The sequence below is a fragment of the Cricetulus griseus genome, chromosome X (genome assembly GCF_003668045.3).
Source record: "Cricetulus griseus strain 17A/GY chromosome X, alternate assembly CriGri-PICRH-1.0, whole genome shotgun sequence".
Taxonomy (NCBI): Eukaryota; Metazoa; Chordata; class Mammalia; order Rodentia; family Cricetidae; genus Cricetulus; species Cricetulus griseus.
Genome location: NC_048604.1, coordinates 43,166,353 through 43,193,505, shown reverse-complemented (window position 1 = coordinate 43,193,505; position 27,153 = coordinate 43,166,353). Strand labels below are relative to the sequence as shown.

The window sequence follows — 27,153 nt, the reverse complement described above, 5'->3', positions numbered from 1 at the left end:
AAATCTTTCATTCAAGACTCAGTTTTTTTTTTAAATAGACACATCCATGCTACTTATTATATAGGAGGATTTTATAAGTCCTTTAAGGTATTAACTTATTTCCCATAGCATGTATACGGTACTTTATTGACAAGGAATTCAAGGCACACTAAAATTCAGTGACCTGTTTAAGGTCTCTCAGCTAGTGTGATGGTTAATCTTGTCACCTTGATAATATTGAGAGTCACCTAGGAGACACGTCTCTGGGCACACCTGTGAGGGGCTACCTAAAAGTCTGCAGCACCATTTCCTAGGTTGAGGTCCTGAATTGACTAAGAAGGAGAAAGTGAGCTGTAATCCAGCAACCATTGCTCTCTGTTTTGTGACTGTGGATGATATGTGACCAATCTCAAAGCTCCTACAGCTAAAACACAATGGACTTGAACTATGAGCCAAACAAATCGTTCCTTTCTTAAGTTGTTTTGTCAGGATCACATCAACAGGAAAAGCAACTAATACAGGTTAAGACTCATAGCCATATTCTGTTGCCTTAAATGACAGAATATGATGGGGTATGTTTGGTTGTGTGGGACATCTCCTTGGTGAGGGAGTAACAGAAACCACCAAAAGACGAAATCTGAACTTGCCATTATTACTTTTTGTCAAAATATAAATCGCATGGTTTAAAAGCTATTGTTTCACATATGCCATTTAAAACATATTTTATCTCTAATTTCTGTGTCCACTATCCATGCACAATATTGCTTCCATGTTATATGTGTGTATTTTAAATCGTCTAGAGTATATTTTGTTGAAAATAGAATTGCTTCTCATACAATATATCATGAATATAGTTTCCCCTCCCTCTACTCCTCCCGGTTCCTCTTCTCCCATCAAGATCCACCCCCTTTCTGTCGCTCATTAGAAACAAACAGGCTTCTAAGAGATAACCATAAAACATAGCAGAATAAAAAGCCACAATATGCATGCAGAGGATATGGTGCTGACCGTAGGCCCTATGAATGCTGCTTCAGTTTCTGTGAATTCATATGAGTCTTGCCTTGTTGATTCAGAGGGTCTTGTTCCCTTCATGTCTTCCACCCTCTCTGACTCTTACACTCTTTCGATGTCCTCTTTTGCGGGGTTCCCAGAGCTCTGAAGACAGGGATTGATGGAGACATCCCATTTAGACCTCTGTGTTCCAAGGGCTCTTTGTCTGTATGTCTGCCCGTGGGTCTCTGCATCTGTTCCTAACTGAGGAAGACAGAATAATTCACTGATCAATGTGTATAACAGAATATTATTAGGAGTTATTTTATTGATGCTTTTTCAGAACAGTGGTATTTGGTTTTACCCTGGGTCTCTGGTTCTTGGCCACACAAGCAGTGTTCTGTATGGGCTTCATCTCATGGAATGGGCCTTAAGTCAAGTCAGACATTGGGTGGTTACTCCCACAAGCTTTGTGCCATCATTGCTGTAGCATGTTTTGTAGGCAGACTGTATTGTAGATCAAAGGTTTTGTGGCTGTGTTGGTGTATAAGTGCAGAAGCCACCTAGAATATCCTTAGATATAAGCAGGTATAAATTATACTACACAGCCTGGAATATTTCTCAGATTCTGAAATAATATGAAATGGAACAAATTAATTTATAAACTTAAAAACAAAGTGATTTGTATAAAAGCTAAAAATTCTATCTTAACTCTTTAAAGCAAGAAATAGCTAAATATCAGTGAGACAGAAGTGAATAAACAAAAGTGTGGCATATCAATGACATGAAGTAACCCATGGGCACTCAAATTCACAAATAAGTTTATAATATGTGAATATTTAAAGATTTTTGAAGATTTATTTTGTGTGTGTGTGTGTGTGTGTGTGTGTGTGTGTGTGTGTGTGTGTATGTATGTGCACCCATTTGTGGAGTCCAGAAGAGGGTGTTGGATCCCATGGAGCTGGAGTTATAGATGGTTGTGAGCTGCCCTAAATGGGTCTGGTTCCTTGGAAGAGTAGCAAGTGCTTTTAACCACTGAGCCATATTGCCAGCCCCATTTGAGTTTCTGGAGACAAAGTCTTACTAAGTAGCCTGGGTGGTCCTATGTGAGCATCCTGAGTTTAGGATGTGCCCTGCCTTGTCACATGTGAAAATTTTATTTGAGGTAATACTAAATGGAAAAAATACAGAAAAATAATAGGCAATATGTAAAATATGTGAATACATACGATACTAATAAGACTGTATTCAAAACTGTTACTAGAGCTTCTGGTATAGAGAATTTCAAATGGTAATTAAAATAACATATTTAGAAAACAAGTCAGTTCTAGTGGAGTTGTTTTCCTGATATTCACTATGGTACTCTGGGCTTTGGAAAAGGTCGAGAGGGTATTTCTAGATATGGAGAGTTCATTTTCTCTCCTATTTATCCAAGCAGGCTTGGATGTACACATTGGGCTCTCAGTAAGTTCGGTTCAGCTTTTTTGTCCCCATCAGCTGAAAATGAATACAATCACATAATGGAAATCTTGCCAAGAATCCTAGGGACTAAGCAAGGGCATCACAAGTGGCACCAAAGAGAGCTGGGTGGTTAAAAATGAAGTCTAAACCAAGGCATGGAAAAATCACAGTTAGCACTGACAGATATGTGGACTATGTTCTGGGAGCATCATCTTCCTATACTATAAAGAAAAGCAGCAAAACCACAAGTAGATTTGAGGTCAATCCAGTGAGCTTTCGAAGATTCAGCAGATAGAAGTAGAATCAGGTCTGGATTACAGGAAGTGGTGCTGACAGCAAGTTTGGTAGGTATCTGAAGCCCACAGATTATCTGGACCACAGGGAATGATAATTGCCACTGCTGCTGTCGCAGTTTCCTCCCCCACTACTCTGTTAACAGACTCTTACCAAAGCAACTTAGGGCATAAAGTGTTAATTTAGCTCATAATGCCAGGTTACAGTCCATCCTTGGGAAGTCAAGCTTTTGTGAATCTGCTAGATCCACTTGAGTCATGACAGGTGGAAGAATATAACTTAGCATTTTTTCTTAAAGAAAGGTTTATTTGTTTTTATGTAGCATGAATTCTACTTGTTCTTAATAATAAAATCTCAGAGACAGATATTGGGGTTAAAGCTGAAGATGAGAAAAGCAAAGTGGCCAGCCACTAGAGAGTTCTCACCCCTACCAATGCTCAGACTGAAGGGGAGATCCTGTCTTTAGATTGCATCTCTAACTGCATCTGTCTCCACCAAACCTCAGACTGCACTGAGCTCCTGACTCCTCCTGCCTTATATTTCTCTCTCGTGCTGGGATTAAAGGTGTGAGATCCCAAATGCTGAGATCGCCTTTATGTGAGCTGTTTCTCTTTTAGACAGGATCAATTTTGTGTAGCCCAGAGTAGCCTTGAATTAACAGAGATCTGTCTCCTTCTGTCTCCTGAGTTCTGGGATTAAAAGTGTGTGCCACAACTGCCTGTCCTCTATGGCTAACTTGTCTGGCTCGCTTTGCACTCTGATCTTTAGGCAAGCTTTATTAGTTAGATCCTAAACAAAGTTTCACTACGTTTTTATTTTATGTGTTTGGGTATATTTTTGGGTATACACATATACACAGTGCCCATGGATGACAGAAGAGGGCATTGGATCCCCTGGGACCAGAATTACATATGCTTGTGAGCCATGTAGACACTGGGACTTGAACCTGGGTCCTTTGAGAAAACAGCTAGTGCACTTAACCACTCCCCATCTCTCCAGCCACAGATTTTCTTGCTTTGATGTCCAGAATTTGTCTCAGAGTATTTAAGTCTGAGTTGCTAAACTATTTATACTCCCCTCCTCAAACATTGTTCACCCAAGGGACATAATTATGAGGAGATAGGATCCATGGTAGGGCCTCCATTGGTTGTATTAGTTCCTGTAATCTTAGAAGCATAGCTAGACTAGCCTTGGCTCTGACAGCTGTTGAGGTTAGGACAGCCAGCCCTTCCTGGGAGCTTACAGCTGGATATGGTGAACATCTCTAGAGAGCTGAGCAGCTGGTGCTGAAATACGTGTTCAAGTGTCTGATAATTCTATCGACTGAATGTTGCATGGCCCTCTCAGCAGAATGACATTTCACAGCTTTCAGCTGCTATAAATCACTGACCTCAAGAGCCTCAGTGTTCAGTACCTAATCCATCAGGCTATCCAGGCACTTGAAGCACTTTAAGACTTTGAATAGAAATAGACCAAAAGACATGCTGTCCCCCAAAGGCATTCCATTCCAAAATGATTAAATGTCTGTGCTCCCAGAGGTTTCCTGTGATAGTTTGGAAGATTGGCATGAATATACCCAAACTAATTTTTGCATGTGTGTTCAGGCGGCAAAGTCCTGATGGAGATGGATATAGGCCATTGCAACTTTCTTGGCCTATCATTCAGATGTAATATCTTTGTTTTAGCTGAGCTGCTATTTGGACATTAGATACACCAGAGGAGGGATTTGGTGCTCTGAGGTCAAAAGCCTGTATTCAAAAATAACCATACATTGTGTTTTTGCCTATTCTGTTAGCAAGTTGATACAGAGCAAAGCAGGAGGGGGAGAGGCAGTTGGCATCTCTAGCTCACTGAGTGCTCGGCTCCATTCCTAGCTAAGCTCCTCAGGGATATTGCCAGAAAACAGCCCTCTTTTCCTTCTGGTACAGATGAATGGTGTGGCCAATCTCTGAAATAAAAATGCTTGTGTAAGTTGTCTCTAAGGCTAAAGTTCAGGTAATTATGCTAGCTAAATGGGTTTGCAGAGTCAGTTTACCAGCTTATGTGGCATGGCAAAGATGGCTTAATTAATCACCAGGAAGTCAACATGCCCCATCTCTAGGGAGTTGTCACTGGGAGTAAATTCTGAGCTCTATTTATATTTAATGTAACTAATACTTGCCAATGGAATATCAAATTAAGTGATTTATATCTTTTTAATTTTTTGAGACAGGGCTTCTCTGTGTAGACCTGCCTGTTCTGGAGCTCGCTCTGTAGACCAGGCTGTCCTGGAACTCACATAGATCCACCTGCCTCTGCCTCCCAAGTGTTGGGATTAAAGGCGTGTGCCACCACTGCCCAGCTGATTTATATCATTTTTATAAGCTGTTGCTCATACCTACATAGTCATATTGGAATTGAGTCAAAGATACAAGATCAAAAAATGTAAAGAACCTGGGTTCCCTTCATTACCATATAAAAAGTCACCTGTTGACCAGGAATACCCAGACAGGACTGTTAGATGAGCAATAAGTAGTAGGCTTCTTTGTTAAAGCAGTTATCATTACCCTAACAAACATACATGAAATTTTAAGATTCTTGAATAAAATGTGCTAAGATTATGATTGGATAGGCCAAATTTTTGGCTAAACTTACTAACTGAATGGCAATATGACATGTAAAATTCCATTCTGAATACTTTACTGCTACCTTCTTGCCCTGGTTAAATTTGTCCATTCTACAAAATCATGTTGAGAGCTTATATTGTATCAAGTAACATGGTAAGCACTGGTAACACAATAGTGGGCAAACTGGATATGGTTTTTAAACCTGTAGGGGGAAGTTAATGAGTTCCTGAACTCAGGTCATAGAATTTGCTAAGTAAAGAGACTATAGAGGAGAGGATGGATTAAAATAGTGATCACTTAAAGTTAGTCCTTGGACAATAAGTCTTCCAAGCACCTGGGAAGTTTGTAAAAATATTCATTTCTGGTCTTGTCCCAAGTAGGCATGAATAGGGAGGGCTAGGGTAGAGGCCTCACAACTTCATTTAAAATAACATCCTCCCAGTGAACTCTAGTGTACAATTCTTTTTGGCAAGGGTTGGGGAGGAAATGAGTGAGATTTAGACTCGGAAGATAAAGATGAGAAGCCTTTAATAACGACCATTTGCAAGTTATAGGCGAAAGAGAGGAAATACATAGTATTTGAAGACACTGTGGGAATTTCCAGAGTAAACTTTTAGTCTGGCAGGGTGGTATGTACTTGAAATAAGCAACACAGGGAGAAAAGCCTACCTCTCTCAAAGTTCATGTTTGGATTTAATGAATTTGATCTGACCATGAACTACCCAGTAGAGATATACTGCAGTTGTCCCTCAGTATCTACAGGGGTTTCATTCTGGGAGATCTGAGATTATCAAGGTCTAGTGATACTCATGTCCTTTATGTAAAATGATATGACATTTGCATATAACCCATGCATTTTATCTTAAAAAGTTTAAATTAGTGGTTCTCAACTGGTGGGTCACAACCTCTTTGGGGGTGGGGGGACATTATGACTTATAACAGTAGAAAAATTACAGTTATGAAGTAGCAACAAAAATAATTTTATGGTTGGAGATTGCAACAACATGAGGAAAATATAATAAAGAGTTGCGTCATTAGGAATATTAAGAACCACTGTTTTAAATCTTTTCCAGATCACATATATTGTTAAGTACAATGCAAATGCTGTACAGTAGTTGTTATAACTTACTCAGAAAATGAGAAGAAAAACATGTCTGCATATGTTCAGTAATATATATTTTTTAACACTTTCAATGTTTAAGTGGTTGAATATATAGAAGAAGAAGCCACAGATGAGACAAGGGACTTACTACATATTTGGTTATGTGACAAAAGTAGAGAGTGAAATTATTGCAAGGACAGGAGGCCAGCAGAATTAGGTGTGGCTGTTAGGTGCAAGATAAGGTAAGTTCAAGAGACTCATACTCAAATGAAGTAAGGTAATCTCAAGGAGTTAGGGGTAGTGTTCTGCTATTCCATATCTCTATACACATCATTTTGGGGTGTCAAGGTGTGAATGTGAAATGAGGAGTAGTCAATAAAAAATGTACGCTGGCTCTTTATTCTGAGCCAGGAAAGTGGCACTTTTTCTATTCATTTGTTCAAGGTCAGTTTTTCCTCCTAATTCTTGTCTGTACTACCACACTTTCATTATGACTGGCCTTCCAACTCTGGCAGTGATTCCCCTTTAAAAATATAAGTATTCATCCTCATACATTTTAATTATCTCTTCTGGATGTTTTTTAACTTACTAGACATAGCATCGAATCTAACTCCTAGGTCTTGATTTTCCTTTGAGTGTAAAATCTTTTGATGTTTACCTCAAGAAGATTTTCTGGAATCCCATAGGGGAGATGGAATTGCATAGAGCGATCCATGGAAAAACTACTATTTTGACCTTTTCATATGCAATTCAAGGTTCTCAAATGATGCTGAAGATTTACAAAAACAAAAATGATCAGATTTCTATCATTTCAGATTGTCATGCCGTTCTGTTATTTATGCAAAAAAAATCCCCAAAACAATAGTTTCAACTTCATGTCACTGAACTAAAAAAACCTATGGAAAAATCTGATCTGGTGAAACAAGTTGAGAAATCTACAAAGACAATGACAATTTGATGCATTCCCCGGTCCATGTTCAGATTTGAAAATTTCTTATTTGGCTTCACATTCAGCTAAAATATACCCCAGATATCAATGCCTGGGTATAATTATTGGAACTGATCTAAATTTGCCATACCTAGCACTTTAAACATTGACACTGTCCACTGGAAAGCATGCAGACAGAATTTGAGCTACAACAATTATCTTTTTAAAATGGCACTGTTAGGCTTAGGGAGATGGGAGCTACATTTTTCTGAAGCCTTATTTTATGTTAGGTAATATGTTGCAAATTATTATTTTTTAACACCCATAACAGTTTTGTTGCTATGTCTACCTCAGTTTTGATGACAAAATGTACTCATAGAGGTAAACAAACACGTGCAAGGCCACACAGCTTGCAAATAGCCTGTGTGTATTATATGTCAGAATTGGGCCTCCAAATTCAGTCATTTGAAATGTACTCTCTACCTCAACTATATTACCTATTTTTCCAGTTTTTGCCATCTTGAAAAGATACCTTGAATAATGTGTGTGTGTGTGTGTGTGTGTGTGTGTGTGTGTGAGAGAGAGAGAGAGAGAGAGAGAGAGAGAGAGAGAGAGAGAGAGAGTGAGAGAGGCAGAGACACAGAGAAAGTTATTAATATGGGTACCACTTCAATGAAATTTATATGACATTCTTTGGAAATACTACAATTTCCATTGGTGGTACAGCAAAGGGAAGGCAGATAAGCACTAGAATTAAACTGTGGCATTATTAGCCTTTACAAAACATCAAATTAAAAATGATTTAAAAATCAATAAATACAAAAATATCAGATATATATGTCTACAAAACCACCAGACTGGTGATGACAACATGTAATTTGTGAAAAATGAGAAAATAAATAAATATTTATCATTTGTATTGAGACAGGTTCTCATATAGCCTAGGCTGGCCACAAAATCCTAATGGAGGATGACCTTTAACTCACCTCCCAAGTGCTGGGATTACAGTGTGGCTGCTCTTGGCCACTAAGTCCGAGTATTGGTCGAAAGCCTGGAGATTTGTATGAACCACAAGACTCCTGGTCCTTTTCTGAGAGATTGTCCCTCACCTTTATTGTGGAGCAGCCTTATATACAAACTTACAAAAACCCCTGGTCAAAGGGTTCACAACAGGATATTGATCCCAGTGGGGTGAGGTCAGGAAAACAGGAGGTACCTGTGGTTATGCTGGAAAACAACTCTTTTTTTTGGTTTTTTGAGACAGGGCTTCTCTGTGTAGCTTTGGAGTCTATCCTGGCACTCGCTCTAGAGACCAGGCTGGCCTTGAACTCACAGAGATCTGCCTGCCTCTGCCTCCCGAGTGCTGGGATTAAAGGTGTGCGCCACCAACTCCGGGCTTGGAAAACAACTCTTAGAGACCCAATGGGGCCTGGGTTCTAACATTACAAGCCTGTGCTATCACATTTGGGCTGTAGCCAAAATTTTTTTGATTTTTTTTATTAGTTCAAATTAGGAACAAGCTTGTTTCACATGTCAATCCTTTCTCCCTCTCCCTCCCCTCATCCCCACCTCTCCTCCCCGACCCCCGACCGATCCCCCCACCCCATTCACCCTCCACTCCCGGGGTAAGGCTCTCAACCGGGCTCCCCAAAGTACACCACATCATCCTGAGATGGGCCTAGGCCCTCCCCCATGTGTCCAGGCCAAGAGTGCATCCCTTCACATGGGATGGGCTCTCAAAGTCCCTTCTTATACCAGGGAAAATTACTAATCCAACACCAGGGGCCCCCTAGAGTGCAGAGGCCTCCTCATTGACATCCATGTTCAGGGGTCTGGATCAGTCCTGAACTCGCCTCCCAGACAGCATCTGGGGTCGATGTGCTCCCCCTTGTACAGGCCAGCTATTTTTGTGGGTTTCACCAGCCTGATACCCACCCCCTTTGATCTTCATTCCTCCCTCTCTGCAACTAAGTTCCAGAGTTAAGTTCAGTGTATATCTGTGGATGTCTGCCTCTGCTTCCATCAGCCACTGGATGAGGTCTCTAGCATGGCATAAAAATTAGGCATCAATTCCATTTTAGGGGAAGGACGTTTAGGTTATCCTCTACACCATTGCCTAGATTGTCAGTTCATGTCATCCTTGTAGATCTTTGGAAATCTCCCTAGTGCCAGATCTCTCCTCGGACCTATAATGGCTCCCTCTAATATGGTATCTCTCATCCTACTCTCCTCTATTCTTCCCCCAACTCAATATTTCTGCTCCTCCATTTCCTCCTCTCCTCCTCTCATTTTGGCAGCTCCTGCTCCCCTACCCTCATGCTCCCAATTATCTCAGGAGTTCCTGCCCCTTCAGATTCCTAGGGTCCATGCATTTTTCCCTTAGAGTCCTTCATGTTTCCTAGTTTCTTTGGTGAAGAGGATTGTAGACTGGTAATCCTTTGCTCTATGTCTAAAATTCATATATGAGTGAGTACAGACCATGTTTGTCTTTTTGTGACTGGGTTCCTGTAGGGGAACCTGTAGCCACGCCTGCTTAGGGCGTGGTCAGGGTGATGTAGAGTGAGAGTTCAGGTGACTGGGTTTTGCTTCTGCATTTCGGCTTGCTGCCACACCGGCTGGCTAGGTAGATCTGTAAGTTAGGTTTTTCCCTATTAAATACCCTTATATTTCTACTTGGCTCCATATTGGTAATTTCCCACTATAGGTTACCTCACTCAGGATGGTTTCTTCTAGTTCCATCCATTTGCCTGCAAATTTCAAGATTCCATTGCTTTTTTCTTCTGAGTTGTACTCCATTGTATAAATGTACCACATTTTCTCTATCTGTTCTTCAGTTGAGGGGCATCTAGGTTGTTTCCAGGTTCTGGCTATGACAAACAATGCTGCTATGAACATGGTTGAACATATGTCCTTGCTGTATGAAGGTGCATTATTTGGGTATATGCCCAAGAGAGGAATTGGTGGATCTTGAGGTAGACTGATTCACATTTTCCTGAGCAACCACCATACTGATTTCCAAAGTGGTCTTACAAGTTCACACTCCCACCCGCAATGGAGGTGTGTTCCTTCTTCTCCACATCCTCTCCAGTATAGACTGTCATTGGTGTTTTTGATTTTAGCCATTCTGACAGGTGTGATCTGGTATCTCCGAGTTGTTTTGAGTTGCATTTCTCTGATGGGCAAGGATTTTGAGCCCTTTCTTAAGTGTCTTTCAGCCATTTCAGATTCCTCTGTTCAGAATTCTCTATTTAGTTCTGCACCCCAATTTTCAGTTTCATTGTTTGGTGTTTTGGTGGCTAGCTTTTTGAGTTCATTGTATATTTTGGAGATCAGCCCTCTGTCAGGTGTGGAGTTGGTGAAGATCTTTTCCCATTCTGTGGGCAATCGCTTTGTCTTACTGACTGTGCTCTTTGCCTAACAGAAGTTTCTCAGTTTCAGGAGGTACCATTTATTAATTGTCAATCTCAATGTTTGTATTATTGGTGTTAGATTAAAAAAGCAGTCTCCTGTACCAATTTGTTTGAGGGTACCTCCGACCTTCTCTTCTAGGAAGTTCAGTGTGGCTGAATTTATGTTGAGGTCTTTGATTCATTAGGAATTAAGTTTTGTGCATGGTGATAGATATGGATCTATCTGCAATCTTCTCCATGTCGGAATCCAGTTGTGCCAGCACCATTTGTTGAAGATGCTATCTTTCTTCCATTGTATAGATTTAGCATCTTTGTCAAAAATAAGGTGTTCATAGGTGTGTGGGTTAATATCAGGGTTTTCAATTCGATTCCATTGGTCTATCTGTGTATTTTTGTGCCAATACCAAGGTGTTTTCAGAACTATGGCTCTATAATAGAGCTTGAAGTCAGGGATGGTGATGCCTCCAGAAGATCCTTTATTGTACGTTATCCAGGATAGCGTTGTTTTGGCTATCCTGGGTTTTTTGTTTTTCCATATGAAGTTGAGTATTGTTCTTTCAATGTCTGTGAAGAACTGTGTTGGGATTTTGATGGGGATTGTGTTGAATCTGTAGATTACTTTTGGCAAGATTGCCGTTTTTACTATGTTGATTCTACCTATCCAAGAGCATGGGAGATCTTTCCATTTTCTAGTATCTTCTTTAATTTCTATTTTTAAAGACTCAATGTTCTTACTGTACAGGTCTTTCACTTTTTTGGTTAGTGTTACTCCAAGATATTTTATGTTGCTTGTGGATATTGTGAAGGGTGATGTTTCTCTGATTTCTTTCTCATTGGATTTATCAACTATATATAGTACGGCTACTGATTTTTTTGAGTTAATTTTATATCCTGATACTTTGATGAAGGTGTTTATCAGCTATAGGAGTTCCCTGGTAGAATTTTTTTCTGGTCACTTATGTAGACTATCATATCACCTGCAAATAATGAAAGTGTGACTTCTTCCTTTCCAATTTGTATACTTTTGATCTCCTTTTCTTGTCTTATTGCTCTAGCTAGAACTTCAAGTACAATATTGAAGAGATATGGAGAGAGTGGACATCCTTGTTTTGTTCCTGTTTTTAGAGGAATTGTTTTGAGTTTCTCTCTATTTATTTTGAAGTTGGCTGTTGGCTTGTTATATATTGCTTTTTATCATGTTTTGTTATGTTCCTGTTATTCCTGTTCTCTCCAAGATCTTTATCTTGAAAGGATGTTGGATTTTGTCAAAGGATTTTTCAGCATCTAGTGAGATGATCATGTGGTTTTTCTTTTTCAGTTTGTTTATATGGTGGATTACATTGATGGATTTTCATATGTTGAACCATCCTTGCATCGCTGGGATGAAGCCTACTTGATCATAGTGGATGATTTCGCTGATGCGTTCTTGGATTCGATTCGCCAATATTTTGTTGAGTATTTTTGCATTGATGTTCATGAGGGATACTGGTCTGTAGTTCTCTTTTCTAGTTGTATCTTTGTGTGGCTTCGGTATCAAAATGATTGTAGCCCCGTAAAAAGAGTTTGGCAATGTTCTTTCTGCTTCTATTGTGTAGAACAATTTGAGGAGTACTGGTGTTAACTCTTGTTTGAATTTCTGGTAGAATCCTACAGTGAAGCCATCTGGCCCCGGGCTTTTTTTTTTGCTTGGAAGGCTTTTGATGACTGTTTCTATTTCATTAGGGGTTATAGGTTGATTTAAACTGTTTATCTGTTCTTGTTTTAATTTTGGTAAGTGATACCTATCCAGGAAACTGTCCATTTCCTTAGATTTTCGAATTTTGTGGAGTACAGATTCTCAAAGTATGACCTGATGATTCTCTGGATTTCCTCAGTGTCCATTGTTATATTCCCCTCTTTGTTTCTGATTTTGTTAATTAGCATGCTCTCTCTCTGCCTTTTGGTTAATTTGGATAGAAGTTTGTCTATCTTGTTAATCTTCTCAAAGAACCAACTCTATGCTTCATTGATTCTTTGTAATGTTTTCCTAGTTTCTACCTTATTGATTTCAGCCTTCAGTTTGATTATTTCCTGGCATCTACTCCTCTGTGGTGAGTTTTCTCCTTTTTGCTCTAAAGCTTTCAGTTGTTCTGTCAATTCTCTAGTGTGACTTTTCTCCAGTTTCTTCATGTGGGCACTTAGTGCTATGAACTTTCCTCTTAGCACTGCTTTCAAAGTTTCCCATAAGTTTGGGTATGTTGTGTCTATATTCTAATTAAATTCTAGACGTCTTTAATTTCCTTTTTTATTTCTTCCTCGACCCAGGAATGGTGCAATTGTGTGTTATTCAATTTCCACGAGTTTGTAGGTTTTCTGCAATTTGTGTTGCTGTTGAATTCTAGCTTGAAAACTTGGTGATATGATAAGGTACAGGGTGTTATTTCAATTCTTTTGTATCTGTGGAGGTTTGCTTTGTTGCCAAATATGTGGAAAATTTTAGAGAAGGTGCCATGTGACACTGAGAAGAAGGTATATTCTTTTGTGTTTTGATGGAATGTTCTATAGATATCTGTTTAACCCAGTTGGGTCATAACTTCTGTTAGATCCTTTGTTTCTTTGTTAAGTTTCTGTCTGGTGGTCCTGTCTAGTGGTGAAAATGGTGTGTTGAAGTCTCCTACTATAAGTGTGTGTGGTTTTATGTGTGGTTTGAGCTTTAGTAATGTTTCTTTTACGAATGTGGGTATCTTTGTATTTGGGGCATAGATGTTCAGGATTGAGACTTCATCATGACGGACTTTTCCTGTGATGAGTATGAAATGCTTTTCTTCATCTCTTTTGATTGATTTTAGTTTAAAGTCTAATTTGTTAGATATTAGGATTGTTACACCAGCTTGTTTCTTGGGCCCATTTGATTGGAACATCTTTTCCCAACCCTTTTACTCTGAGGTAACGCCTGTCTTTGAAGTTGAGGTGTGTTTTTTGTATACAGCAGAAGGATGGATTCTGTCTTCGTATCCATTTTGTTAACCTGTATCTTTTTATGGGCAGGTTAAGAACCATTGACATTGAGGGATATTAATGTCCACTGCTTTTTGGTTCTTGTTTTTTTTGGATTTATTGTTCATGTTGTCATTGTGTGTGTATTTTGCCCTCCTGTTTCTTTTCATGTTTGGTAAAATTGGATTATCTATTGGCTATATTTTTGTGAGCATAGTTATCTTCGTTGTGTTGGAGTTTTCCTTCTAGAACTTTCTGTAGTGCTGGATTTGTGAATATGTATTGTTTAAGTCTGGTTTTGTCATGGGATATCTTGTTTTCTCAATCTATAATGATTGAAAGTTTTCCTGGGTACAGTAGTGTGGGTTGGCATCCATGCTCCCTTAGTGTTTGTAGGATATCTATCCAGGACATTCTGGCTTTCAAAGTTTCCATTGAGAAGTTGGGTGTGATTCTGACAGGTCTGCCTTTATATGCTACTTGGTCTTTTTACTTTGCTGCTCTTAATATTTTTTCTTTATTCTGTAGGTTTGGTGTTTTGATTATTATGTGTCGGGGGGACTTCTTTTTGTGGTCCAGTCTGTTTGGTGTCCTGTTAGCTTCTTGTACTTTCATAGGCATATCCTTCTGTAGGTTGGGGAAGTTTTCTTCTATGATTTTGTTGAATATGTTTTCTGTACCTTTGAGCAGTGTTTCTTCACCTTCTTCTATACCTATTATTCTTAGGTTTGGTCTTTTCACGGTGTCCCATATTTCCTGGATATTTTGTGTTAAGGATTTGTTGGGCTTGAGATTTACTTTGGTTGATGACTATATATCCTCTAGAGAGTTTTCAACAACTGAGATTCTCTCTTCCATCTCTTGAATTTTATTGGTTAGTTATACTCAAATCTTTAGTTCCTGATCGTTTATCCAGCCTTTCTATTTCCAGCATCGTCTCATTCTGTGTTTTCTTTATTGTTTCTATTTCAGCTTTCATGACTTGAACTGTTTTGAGTGCTTCCTTCACTTGTTTGGTTGTTTTTTCTTGGCTTTCTTTAGATTCTTTAAGAGTTTTGTTTACTTCTTGAATTTTTTGGTTTGTCTTTTCCTCCATCTCATGTAATTTTTTGCTTCTATTTCTTTAAGGGATTTTCTTGTTTCCTCTTTAAAGGACTCTCTTATCTTCCTAAGATATTTTTTGAGGTCCATCTCTTCTTTTTTCTCTGTGTTGGGCTTTTCAGATCTTGCTGGTGTGGAGTCCCTAGATTCTGGTGGTGTCATATTATTTTTCTGTTGTTGAGTGTGTTCTTACTCAGTCTTCTTCCCATCCCTTCTTCCAGTGAGTGCAGGTGGGGTCTCTCCCTCTCTCAGGTGGCTGGTGGAGGGCTCAGCCTTTGACAGCAGCGGGATGGCAGAGCGTGGTGCTTGGACAAGGGTGGGGTGTGTCTGGACTCAGGGTGGGCCTTTCCAGTCTGGGCAGGTCTGCTCTTGCCCAGGTGGGCTCAGGCAGAAGCAAGCAGGGGTTGGTGGGGGATGTTGGGGAGCAGAGAAACCTCCAGACTCATCTGAGTCTTGGGCGCCCTCAGTAGGACAGAGGGTGAATAGTGGACAGGGGTGAGGTGTGTCCATACTCAAGGTGGGCCTTCCGGTCTGGGCAGGTCCACACACACTTGTCCGGAGGGTGGGGGTCAGGCAGAAGCGAGCAGGGGTTGATGGGGGAGGTTGGGAAGGGCAGAGCAGCGCCCAGACTCACCTGAGGCTGGGGTGTCTGCTGCAGGACCTGTAGCTTTTTATTTTTTCACTTTTATCTTTTTATTCTTTTGTTTTTCTAGACAGGGTTTCTCTGTATTGTTTTGGAGCCTGTCCTGGAACTCGCTGTGTAGACCAGGCTGGCCTTTAACTCACTGAGATCCACCTGCTTCTGCCTCCTGAGTGCTGGGATTAAAGACATGCACTACCAATGCCCGACAACCACTTTTATTTTTTTAAGTTTTAATTGAATTTAATTTTTGTGCATGGGTGTTTTGTCTGTATGTATGTCTGTGCACTTGTGCATACCTGTTATCCAAGGAAACCAGAGAGGGCATTGGAAACCCTGGAGTTGGAGATACAGATGGTTGTGAGTCCCATGTAGGTAATAGAACTCTGGTTCTCTATAAGAGTAGAAATTGATTTTAACTATCAAAATATCTTTCAAGTCCCATGTATACCAAATTTTTAAATATCATGTGATACAAAGGAAATAATTGTAGAGTATGATGAGATCAATAGATGTAGCTGAGAAAAAAAGAAACAAGTGTTTACAGCAGGCCCACATTATGGTTCAAGCTAACTATTCCAGGTCTCAAGATTATTCATGCAAATGCACGCATGATAATGTAGTATAAAACAATTTCAGTAGTGTGAATGATTAGCAGAAGGTTCTTGAGACTAGGACTCATTGATGCCCAAAGTATGCTTCCATGACTAATCTCTGATCTCAATTCATTCCCTGCATGTCCTTATTGAAGAAGCCCAAATGCTAGCAGCAAGATATACTGTCATTAGGATTCTACTTGTACTCTTCTCTTGGTTTTGGGTTGCTAGCGATCAGTTCTGCTCCCAAAATTCAAGATATGTGGCAAATACCTCCCACTCAACACTGCTACTTGAATTCTGTTTAGAATCTCATTTTCTATATAACACATTAATAACATGACCTATGTGCCTTAATTTGTCTTGCTGTGTGATGAGACATCTGTGATCTGGAAACACATAATGAGCACACCATTACAACTAAGAATACAATAAGCCACGGCTCAGTTAACTGGGCAGCGTCAGCTTGGCAAGAGCCAAGACTTGGAAATAGATAGAAATACTGGATGGAACAAGCAAGAGCTTGTCACTATACAATAGATTCATTTGAAAGAGGGAAACAGGTAGGCCAAGATCATCATCAAAGTGAATTATTATTGGGAGAGATAATAAATCTCTAATATGTACCTTCAGTTAAGACTTATTTGTTCTGATCTTAATCCCCATGTATGTATTCATTTTGCTATTTGGAATCCTACAGTCAGTTCAAAGTCAACATATTCCCATTTTTCTTGTGAAACACATCTACCAAAAGTGCTTCCCTTTGAGTGTCATCTATATTAGGGGAAGACTTCATTCATAATCTATCCAGTTGCTACAACAAGAAAAGTGGTAGCTCTAGTTGGATTGGTGCTAGTTGGTTGCAGTCTCTTCCATGGATATTAAATCCATCCCCATGTACTGTTTATTTTACCTTTTAGATGACTTTCCAAATATTTCACTTTTTTTCTATCATTAATGATGTCAGTCTACATTCAAACACCAATGTTTGTACCCTGGGCATCCATGATAACCACCTAAATGATTTCTCTATCTCCATGTTTGCCTCCTATCTTCCTTATGGAAACCAGAATGCCTCCAACTATCACTTTACAGCATCCATCTTTCCCTCACATGAAAACCCTGCAGTAGCTTCCATTGTCTTTTAACGACAATTGCACCCATGTTCAAAAAGGGCCTAGGTGGTCTGCCTCAACACATGCCAACATTTTAGCATTGCTGCATAGCTGTTTTTCCTCTACTCAGTGCTAGTGTATGACATGTGTTGCCCAGGTTTTAGTAAATGAAGCTACATATCTAGATTAATTAAATTTTAATTAAGAATTCTGTGAAACAGAGCACAAGATGACTTTCAAATCAACCAAGAAATCTTTCATCTTGAGATGATTGATGAAAATAATGAGGTATGGTACTGACTAATGCTGGGTTGCCAAATTTATTAAATTGTTTGTCATGGAATAATGATTACCAGAAATCAATTAGCAACACTATTTAGTGCTATGGTTTGTTCTCACCACATGCAGGTGAAACATATAGTTACCCATCTATAACTAACTGTGTGCCGTGGATCTGCAGATTCAACCAACTGTAGGTCAAAAATATTTTATGGAAAAATGTCTGTGGTGCATCTGACAGAGGGCTGATCTCCAATATATACAAAGAACTCAAGAAGCTAATCTCCCAAACACCAAACAATTCAATTAAAAAGTGGGGTACAGAACTAAATAGACAATTCTCAATAGAGGAATCTAAAATGGCTGAAAGACACATAAAGTGTTCAACATCCTTAGCCATCAGGAAAATGCAAATCAAAACAACACTGAGATACCATCTTACTCCTGTCAGAGTGGCCAAAATCAAAAACACCAATGACAGTTCATGCTGGAGAGGATGTGGAGAAAGGGTAACACCTCTCCACTGCTGGTGGGAGTGCCAACTTGTACAGCTACTTTGGAAATCAGTATGGTGACTCCTCAAGAAAATTGGAATCAGTCTACCACAAGATCCAGCAATTCCACTCTTAGGCATATACCCCAAAGAAGCACATCCATACAACAAGGACATCTGTTCAACGATGTTCATAGCAGCACTATTTGTAATAGCCAGAAACTGGAAGCCACCTAGATTCCCCTCAACCGAAGAATGGATAGAGAAAATGTGGTACATTTACACAATGGAGTACTACTCAGCGGGGAAAAAATGGAATCTTGAAATTTGCAGGAAAATAGATGGAACTAGAAGAAACCATTCTGAGTGAGGTAACACAGTCACAGAAAGACAAACATGATATGTACTCACTCATATGTGGATTTTAGAATTAGAGTAAAGGATTACCAGCCTACAATCTACATTGCCAGAGAAGCTAGTAAACAAGGAAGACCCTAAGAGAGACATACAGGGTCCCCTGGAGAAGGGGAAAGGGTCAAGATCCCCTGAGCAAATTGGGAGCACAGGAAGAGCAGGGAGGGAGCTAGGAGAATGAGAAGGGGAGAAGAGGAGGATGCAGAGGACATGAGGGAGCAGAAAGGTTGAGTCAGGCAAAGAATAGAAGATAACAAGAATGGAGATACCATAATAGAGGGAGATGTTTTGGGTTTACAGAGAAATAAGGCACTAGGGAAATGTCTGGAGATCTACAAAGATGACACCAGCTAATAATCTAAGCAACAGAGGACAGGCTACCTTAAATGCCCTCCCCTGATAATGAGATTGATGACTGACTTATATGCTACCTGATAGCCCTCATCCAGCAGCTGGTGGAAGTAGAAGCAGACACCCACAACTAATCACTGAACTGAACTGGAATCCAGATGCAGAGAAGGACGAGTGAAGAGCACAGGGGTCCAGACCAGGCTGGTGAAACCCGCAGAAACAGCTGACCTGAACATTGGGGAACTCTTGCTCCCCAGACTGATAGCTGGGATACCAGCATGGGACTGATGCAGACCCCAGGAACATGGGTTTCAGTGAGGAAACCTCAGAAATCTATGGGACCTGCTGTAGTAGTTCAGTGTTTATCCCTAACATAGGTGTGGGCTTTGAGAGCCCATTCCACATAGAGGAATACTTCCTGAGCCAAGACACATGGGGGTAGGCCTAGGCCCTATCCCAAGGGATACAATAGACTCTGATGACACCCTATGGAAGGCCTCACCATCCAGGGGGAGCAAAAAGGATAGGTGATAGGTAGGGTTTTAGTTGGGGTGGTAGGGGAGGACGGGAGGGAGAAGGGAACTGAGATTGTCATGTAAATCAATCTTGTTTATAATTCAAATTAAAAAATCTGAAAAAGAGATGTCTGTGGTGATTCTGAACAGATTTTCCTTCTTGTTATTATTCCACAAACATACAGTTAAGATATTTTATGTAGCATTAAACTTACATTATGTATTTTTAATAGATAAGCAGTGATTTAAAGGATAAGGTGATATAAATATTATGCTATTATATATAAGAAACTTGTGAATCCTTGAATTTTTGCATCTACAGGGGAATCTTGGAACCATTCCTCCATAGGTACAAGAGGAATTTATAATTTTCTTCCATGCTTACAGATTGAACAACTGAGACCAAGAATCATAAGGTGAGCATCACATAGCCAAGGTCCATGTCACTTGCAAAGCATGAGAATTAAACATAGATATAAGATTAGGAGTAGTAGATACCAATAATGAAGTCATCTTTACTATGCCTGACACTGAGTTTATCTGAGTATGTATGTACCCTCTTACTTATTGATTACAATAACTCTGTCCTACTGTATTTTAAGAATGAAGCAATGGAAGCTTTGAGATATCACTCAGGTAGTCAATGCTACTTCCACAACATTGTAGTTTGAGGATTGAGCTTAGAGTATTGTACATATTAGACAATCACTCTACCACCGAGTTTCATCTCAAGCCCCCACAATATATTTGAGTCCATCTAGTTTGCCACTCATTTTTCAGTTTCTCGCTTTTGTTCTGCTCAGGGCATATATGATCTAAAGCACAGAAGGGACGTCATAGCCAAAATGTATATTCATCATTAATTTTGGAGCTCAAACACCTCTTTTATATGGCTTTGGGAAACCTGACCTTAATTGTTCATGTGTCTTGAGAATCCTTCTCTTGCTTTAGTATGTATTCCCCTGCTTTAGTTTGTATTCCCCTTATGAGGCAAGCTACTCTGAGATTCTCTCTTTCCAATGTTCTCCTTGTTCCATTCATTTTGCCTCAAGTTTATACCTCAGACAATGTCATAGGGAGAGAGAGAGAGAGAGAGAGAGAGAGAGAGAGAGAGAGAGAGAGAGAGAGAGAGAGAGAGCTTTGAAGATTTAGCGTAGAATGATTAATACTTGTGCCTAAAATGGCTTTAACTTCCCTAGAAGTTAGAGTATGTCACTGAAATTAGCAGTGGGAATGCCAGAGAGCAGGTAGCATCATATCGGCTACCAAACTGCAAATCAGAGTTATTAACCTAGATCTTGGATGAGTCTGATGTTAGCTAAGAAAGACTTCTTATAAAATTGTTGGGAGATTAGATTCCATGTGACAAGAAGGTTATAACAGAAAACTGACTTTTCAGTGTAATTTACTACAGTTTCCCATGTTTGTGAGGGAAGCTCTTCCATCATTTATTTTTTTAATTTTTTTATTAAAACAAGCTTCTTTTACATGCCAATCTCAGTTCCCTCTCCCTCCCCCGCTCCCCTGCCCCCATCCCCTATCCCAACCCCTATCTGCTCCCAAGGGAGGGTGAGGCCTTCCATGGGAGAATCTTCAAATTCTGTCATATCATTTGGAGCAGGGCCTAGACCCTCCCCCATGTGTCTAGGCTGAGACAGTATCCTTCTATGTGGAGTGGGCTCCCAAAGTCCATTTTTGTGCTAGGGATAAATAATGATCCACTACCAGTGGCCCCATAGATTGCCCAGACCTCCAAACTGACCTCCTTGTTCGGGGGTTCTGGAACAGTCCTATGCTGGTTTCCAAGCTATCCGTCTGTTCAGGTCAGCTGTTTCTGTGGGTTTCTCCAGCCTGGTCTTGACCCCTTTTCTCATCAATCCTCCCTCTCTGCAATTGGATTCCAGAGTTCAGCTCATTGTTTAGCCGTGGGTGTCTGCTTCTGTTTCCATCAGCTACTGGATGAAGGGTCTAGGATAACATACAAGGTAGTTATCAATCTCATTATCGGAGAAGGGCATTTATGGTAGCCTCTCCACTATTGCTTAGATTCTTAGTTGGGGTCATCCTTGTGGATCCCTGGACATTTCCCTAGTGCCAGAATTCTCTTTAAACCTATAATGGTTCCCTGTATTATAGAACCTCTTTTCTTGCTCTCCTCAGTTCTTCCCCTGACTAAATCTTCCTGCTATCTCATGTCCTTCTCTCCCCCCTCTTTTCCCCTTGGATTCATCCTTGAATAGAACTGAGCTGGTAGGTACAAAGTAGAGACTCTGAAGTAGGTATGGTGTAGTACACAATGCTAAAGAAACTTGTAACTGGCTTAACACCATATCTGGAATCACCTATACTAGTGATTCTCAAAGTGTGATCTCAAGACCTTCAGTATCATCAGTACCTGAGGACTCATTAGAAAAGCAAATTATTTTGCTCCACCAGAAACTGTCATGGGGACATAGCAACCTGACCTGGGACATGTCCACCAGGCAGTTCTGAAACTTTCTTGAGTTTGAGAACCACTTCTTTATAGTACTTTGATGGCGAGGCCTTGCATTCACACTACAATCATTACATCTGTCCAAGAATTCTTATGTATTGTAATCTCTGATTTTTAGTGACTACCCTCCCCATTAGCTGGTCTCTGGTTCTTGGCCTGGTCACCCTATCTTTGTGACTCTCTGGAGTGTCAATCATTCTTTGACATATTTGCCTGATAATACAATGACCAGTTTAAAGTGAAAACCTGAGATCAAATCTTCTAAGCCTATGGAAAACTGGATCAGGACCAGCACAGGGTTCTCAAGCCTTAGCTTGGGGAATGGCATAATTCAGTTAATACTCATTCAGGTTCTCCATTTGCTGAAAGTAGGGATGGTACTATCAACACCAAAGGGTTGTTGTAAAGACTGAAAGAGATAATGCACAGAAGGTACATTGTAACTAGCATAGAATAAGTGCTCCATAGTGGCAGCTGTTGTTACTGAACTTCTTCCTCCCTCTTTTCAGTTGTCCTAACATGCATATTTGTGGTACTATATTTTTTGGGTAGCTTTTCTTGTTTGTTTTGGTTTTTAAATTCTATTTTAAATTCTATTCTATGCTGGGAGATTACTCAGCATAGGACCCAGATATGGTTCCTACCGACAACAAGGTGCTCACAATCATTTGTACCTTCAGTTCCAGTGTACAAAATGCTCTCTATTGACCTGCACAGGCATCAGTCACACATGTGGTACACATACCCACATGTAGGCAAAACACTCATACACACAAAATAACAAAAACTTTAAAAAATTGTAAAACCTCCATTCCTTTGTATGTATGATGTATGTGGTGGGAAGAGGCATATACAGGCAGAGAACAACTTTGTGGAGTTAGCGTTTGCTTTTAGTCTTTGCATAGGTCCTAGGAGGCAAACTCAGGTTGTCAGGCTCCTGAAGCAAGTCCTGCTGCATCATCTTGCTGGACCTTGTTTTATAACTGGAATATTTCCCTTCTCCATTGAAGGAAACTAAGGGCACACACACCTCTGAAGAGCCTGGTGAATGTGGAGCGATGGTGCAGAAGGATGGTTCAATGTGGGTTCTAGGGCTAAATTGCATGGATTTAAGTCCTGATTGTTACTTCCTGCTTGAGAAGTTACCACTCTGAACTTGTTTTCCTATTTGTAAAATGGACACAATAGCACTGTCTAATGTAAGGATCCAATGACTTCATATGTATAAAATACTCAGAACAGTGCCTGATACTTTTGATTTTGATTCTGTTGAAAATTATTGAATGAGCAGAGTTTACAGAAGGGAGATAGATGGTAAGGGTTTGTGTGTGGGGTGTGCTTCTATAATAGTACTTACAACTCAGTGCTGGTACCGAAGGACCATTCTGAATGCGATCCTGGATGAGTCATGTGCATATTTTGGCATTGTGTACATATGCCTTCCTTTGTATTATGACCAAAGAGAACACTTTTTAATATATATATATATATATATATATATATATATATATATATATATGTATTAGGAAACAATACCCATTTGCCAAGAGACAGCCTAATTCTCAAGTCCATGGTAATACAGGTAAAAGAAAATTCTCTCTGCATTTGGAGAAGAACATCCAGTCTGGTTGGGCGGATGAGTGTCACAGCATGAAACATTGTGCAAGAATAAAAGGGTGAATTGATTGCTAAATGAAATGGTGGAGATGACAAGTGCTGCAAAAATTCAGAGAAAGGGGAGGACACCTCTTAAGGGTGATATGAAGACAGAGGTTTCTGTCCCATCTGGTCCTGCAGCCCCTTAGTCACAAATAAACACACAGAGACTTATATTAATTATAAAAGCTTTGGCCGATGGCTCAGTCTTCTTATTTGGCTAGTTCTCTCTTAATTATTAGCCCATAACTATTAATCTATGTATTTCCATATGGCCTTATCTCACTGTAGAATGCCCAGTCATTCTACCTTCCTAGTAGCTACATGGCATCACTCTCTCTGGCGACTGCTTCCTTGCCTTTTCTCTTCCCAGAATTCTAGTCTAGTAGCTCCACCTATATTTCCTGCCTGGATATTGGCCAATCAGTATTTTTCATCAAGTGGTAAGAGAAACATATTCACAGCACACAGAAGGACATCCCCCATCAGTGATGTTTTGAGCTGGGCTTTAAAGTATCAAGAATGGGGGGGGGGTCTGGATGGGCAGAGATAGGGGAGCTGAGATGTTCTTAGCACATTTCCAAAGGACTCTGAGAATAATCTTCAGTGCTTAACCCTTTTAGAGCATATAATATTGGATTCAGCTTACACAGTTCTGTTTATACAACATTTTAGGTTTTTATTTTTTATTCTTTTGAGACAGGGTCTTGTGTAGTCCAGGCAGACCTGGACCTCACAATGTACCTGAGGATGACTTAACTTCTGATCCTGCTGCCACTTTCTACCAGTGCTAGAATCACTGGCATATGCCACATTGCACAGCTCTGGAGATCAAATACAAAGGCTCTTTGTGTGACAGGCAAGCATTCTTCCAACTGGGATACACCCCATGTCCAACACCAGTATTTTGAATTATATTAGAGTAGGAAGGAAAAATTTGTGTCTCTTCCCTTTCTACTACTAAGCAGTTGTATCTCACTGTTTTACTATTTTAGAATTTAAATTTGGTTTTATGTGCAAGAGTGTTTTGTCTGCGTGTGTATATGTACTCTCTCTCTCTCTCTCTCTCTCTCTCTCTCTCTCTCTCTCTCTGTGTGTGTGTGTGTGTGTATGTGTGTGGTGCCTATATAAGTAAGAAGAGGCTGTAGACTCCCTTGGAACTAGAGATACAGATGGCTGTGAGCCTCCATATAGGTGCTTGGAATGAACTCAGGTCTTCTGCAAGAGCAACAAGCATTCTTAACTGCTGGGCTGGCTCTCCAGACCTGTGTGTTTCTTTGTTTTAATTTCCTTCTATTCTCTAGGAATCTGTTTCATCATCTGAGAGACCAGAACTCAAGAATGTTAAGATCCTTTTCTGCTCTCAATATGGCCATCAGAGAAGGTAATAATTATTGAATGTTTACTGTGTGTCAATGTGAACAATGTAATTATAAAATGACACAGGAGATGCTTGTCTCAACCTTTAATAGATAAGGACACTGTAATGTATTCAAGGCTAATAAATCTTAGACACATACTTGTGGGACCACATGGAGGAGATATAGCACAAGGGTGTGTTTGGGGGGTGTTCATAAGCAAAGTCATGGCAGAATGCATGCAGTCCCCAGAAATCTCATTATGTCTCTTCTCAAGCCATGCTGAGATGTTCTGTTAAGCACTGTGTATAGTCTAATTACCAGCATGGGTGGGCTATGCCCAAGTTAACACATTAGATTTGGGACAGGAAGTACTCTAAGTAGAGTGAACCCTGACACAAACATGTGCACACAAGTGTAAATAACCCGAGGGGCTGAGAAACATCCCTATTAAGAGGGTATCCCTTCCCAGAGATACAAAATGCGAGGATCTGCATATCAAATGTCACAGGAATGCCCTTACCTACTGGGAATAGTGACAGCAATCAAAGGCCTTTACTTTTTGAAGACAGGCTCAGTCAGTTGAGTCCCCATCCTACTAAACTACCTAAAACCAGAGGGAAATGAATCAACAGGGTCACTCGCTTCCTGTCAAGGATTCAGAAAAGATCTGGAATCAAACTGTGCTGGCTAGTTTTATTTCAACTTGACACAAACTAGAGTCATCAAAGAGGAGGGAACCTTAACTGAGAAAATTCCTCCATAAGATCAGGCTGTTGACAAGCTGTAGGGCATTTTCTTAATTAGCAATCAATGCAGGAGGGCTCAAACCATGGTTGGTGGTGTTATCCCTGGGCAGGTCCTTCTGGGTTTTATAAGAAGGTAGGCTGTGGTCAGTAAGCAGCACTTCTCCATTGTCTCTGCATCATCTCCTGCCTCTGGCTCCCTGCCCTGTTTGAATCCCTATCCCAACTTCCTTCGACGATGGACTACCAGGTGGAGGTGTAAGCCAGACGAATCCTTTCCTCCCAAACTTGCTTTTGGTCATGGTATCTCATCATAGCAATAGTAACCTCAACTAAGACAAAACTCAAGCCAGAGCATAGCCTCTTAACCAAAGACCTAGGAAGTGCAAATTCTCATGCCACTGCTAAGATCATTTGGTGCTCTTACTATAATATAAGGGAAGCAAGATAGCTTTTATTATTTTTCTTTCCTGTATGGATCCCAGGTCCTCAGATTTGATAGGCAAACACTATACTACTGAACAACATCCTAATCTAAATTTTTATTTTTTGAGACAAGGGATTCAAGCTTCAAGCTTCCCAACCGTACATCCTTAGTATCTGGTATTATAGGTATGTACCTCCATGCTTGGTGCAGTTTGACTTTAATTCAATAGAACCTGAAGTTGAATCCCAGCTATCTACTTAACAGATGTGAAATTTTGGTGAAATGACTTAAGCTACACAAGGAGAAGAACCCTGCCATTTCCTACTATCTAATCCCATAGTGTTGAAATATTAATGTAAAGTTCATAGCCTTGTACCTGGCATATGAGAAGTCCTTCATAAAGACTGGTTTCTCCTATCTTTCCTGGAGCTTTTTCTATTACTGGCATTCTTTTCCAAAATGTTCAATTCTGAGATAATCCACAAGATGTCCCCCTCTCAATAGAAAGCTCCATAGCATGGCTGTGTGTATTAATATGTATGTCTGAAGATGTAGTTCTTGAAAAATGACTTTCATGTCCATGTCTGCCTGTGCTGAAGCATGTATTGAACCATGTGCTCAGGAGGAAATCATAGTTGGCATTGGAACGGATGCATATGTGGCTCGTGAGGCAGTTCTGAGGCTAGCCAGTTTGCCAGACTGTGTGAAGGTGATGACTACATCCCTGTAGTACAGCCTACGCATGTCAGAGTGGAAGGGGTTTGAGATGATTACTCTCCTTTCTCAAGTCCTAAGGGATGTGTACAGCTCTTGAGGCATATGAGTATGTGAACACACATGTTCACAGCAGGGGCAGAGCCTGCTTCTCCCAAAATTTCACTCGGACATGGAGACATTCTTTCACTTCTTGCTATTCTGTGAATTTTATTTTTGATAGGTCCTTGTAATACTGTATGAGTCCAGTAATAAAACAGTTAATACCAGACCTAGAATAATTACACATGTTCATACTGGCAGAACAATAAGAAATGTAAGTGTGGAGGTCGTATTTGCAGCAGAAGAAATATAGCTATCAAGTAATTTATTTTTTAGTCAATTGAAAAATCTTTTCTTCTTGGTTAATACAAGGAATAAATAAACAGAACAGCTATTTCTGATTCCTTTCTCTCTCCCATTCAAGTCATTTGCATATTGAGTAAAGGGCCTACAGGCTGGTAAATAT

At 40.1% G+C, this 27,153-nt stretch overlaps 1 long non-coding RNA gene across 2 annotated transcripts in view; it reads left to right on the top strand.

Moving 5' to 3' along the window:
- Positions 1 to 27,153, top strand: part of LOC113837569 — a 99,415-nt gene that overhangs the window by 16,809 nt on the left and 55,453 nt on the right. For both annotated transcript variants that reach the window (XR_004771398.1, XR_004771399.1), the window contains exons 3-4: positions 19,573 to 19,666; positions 24,705 to 24,784. This is a non-coding gene — a long non-coding RNA (uncharacterized LOC113837569). The remainder of the gene's footprint in view (positions 1 to 19,572; positions 19,667 to 24,704; positions 24,785 to 27,153) is intronic.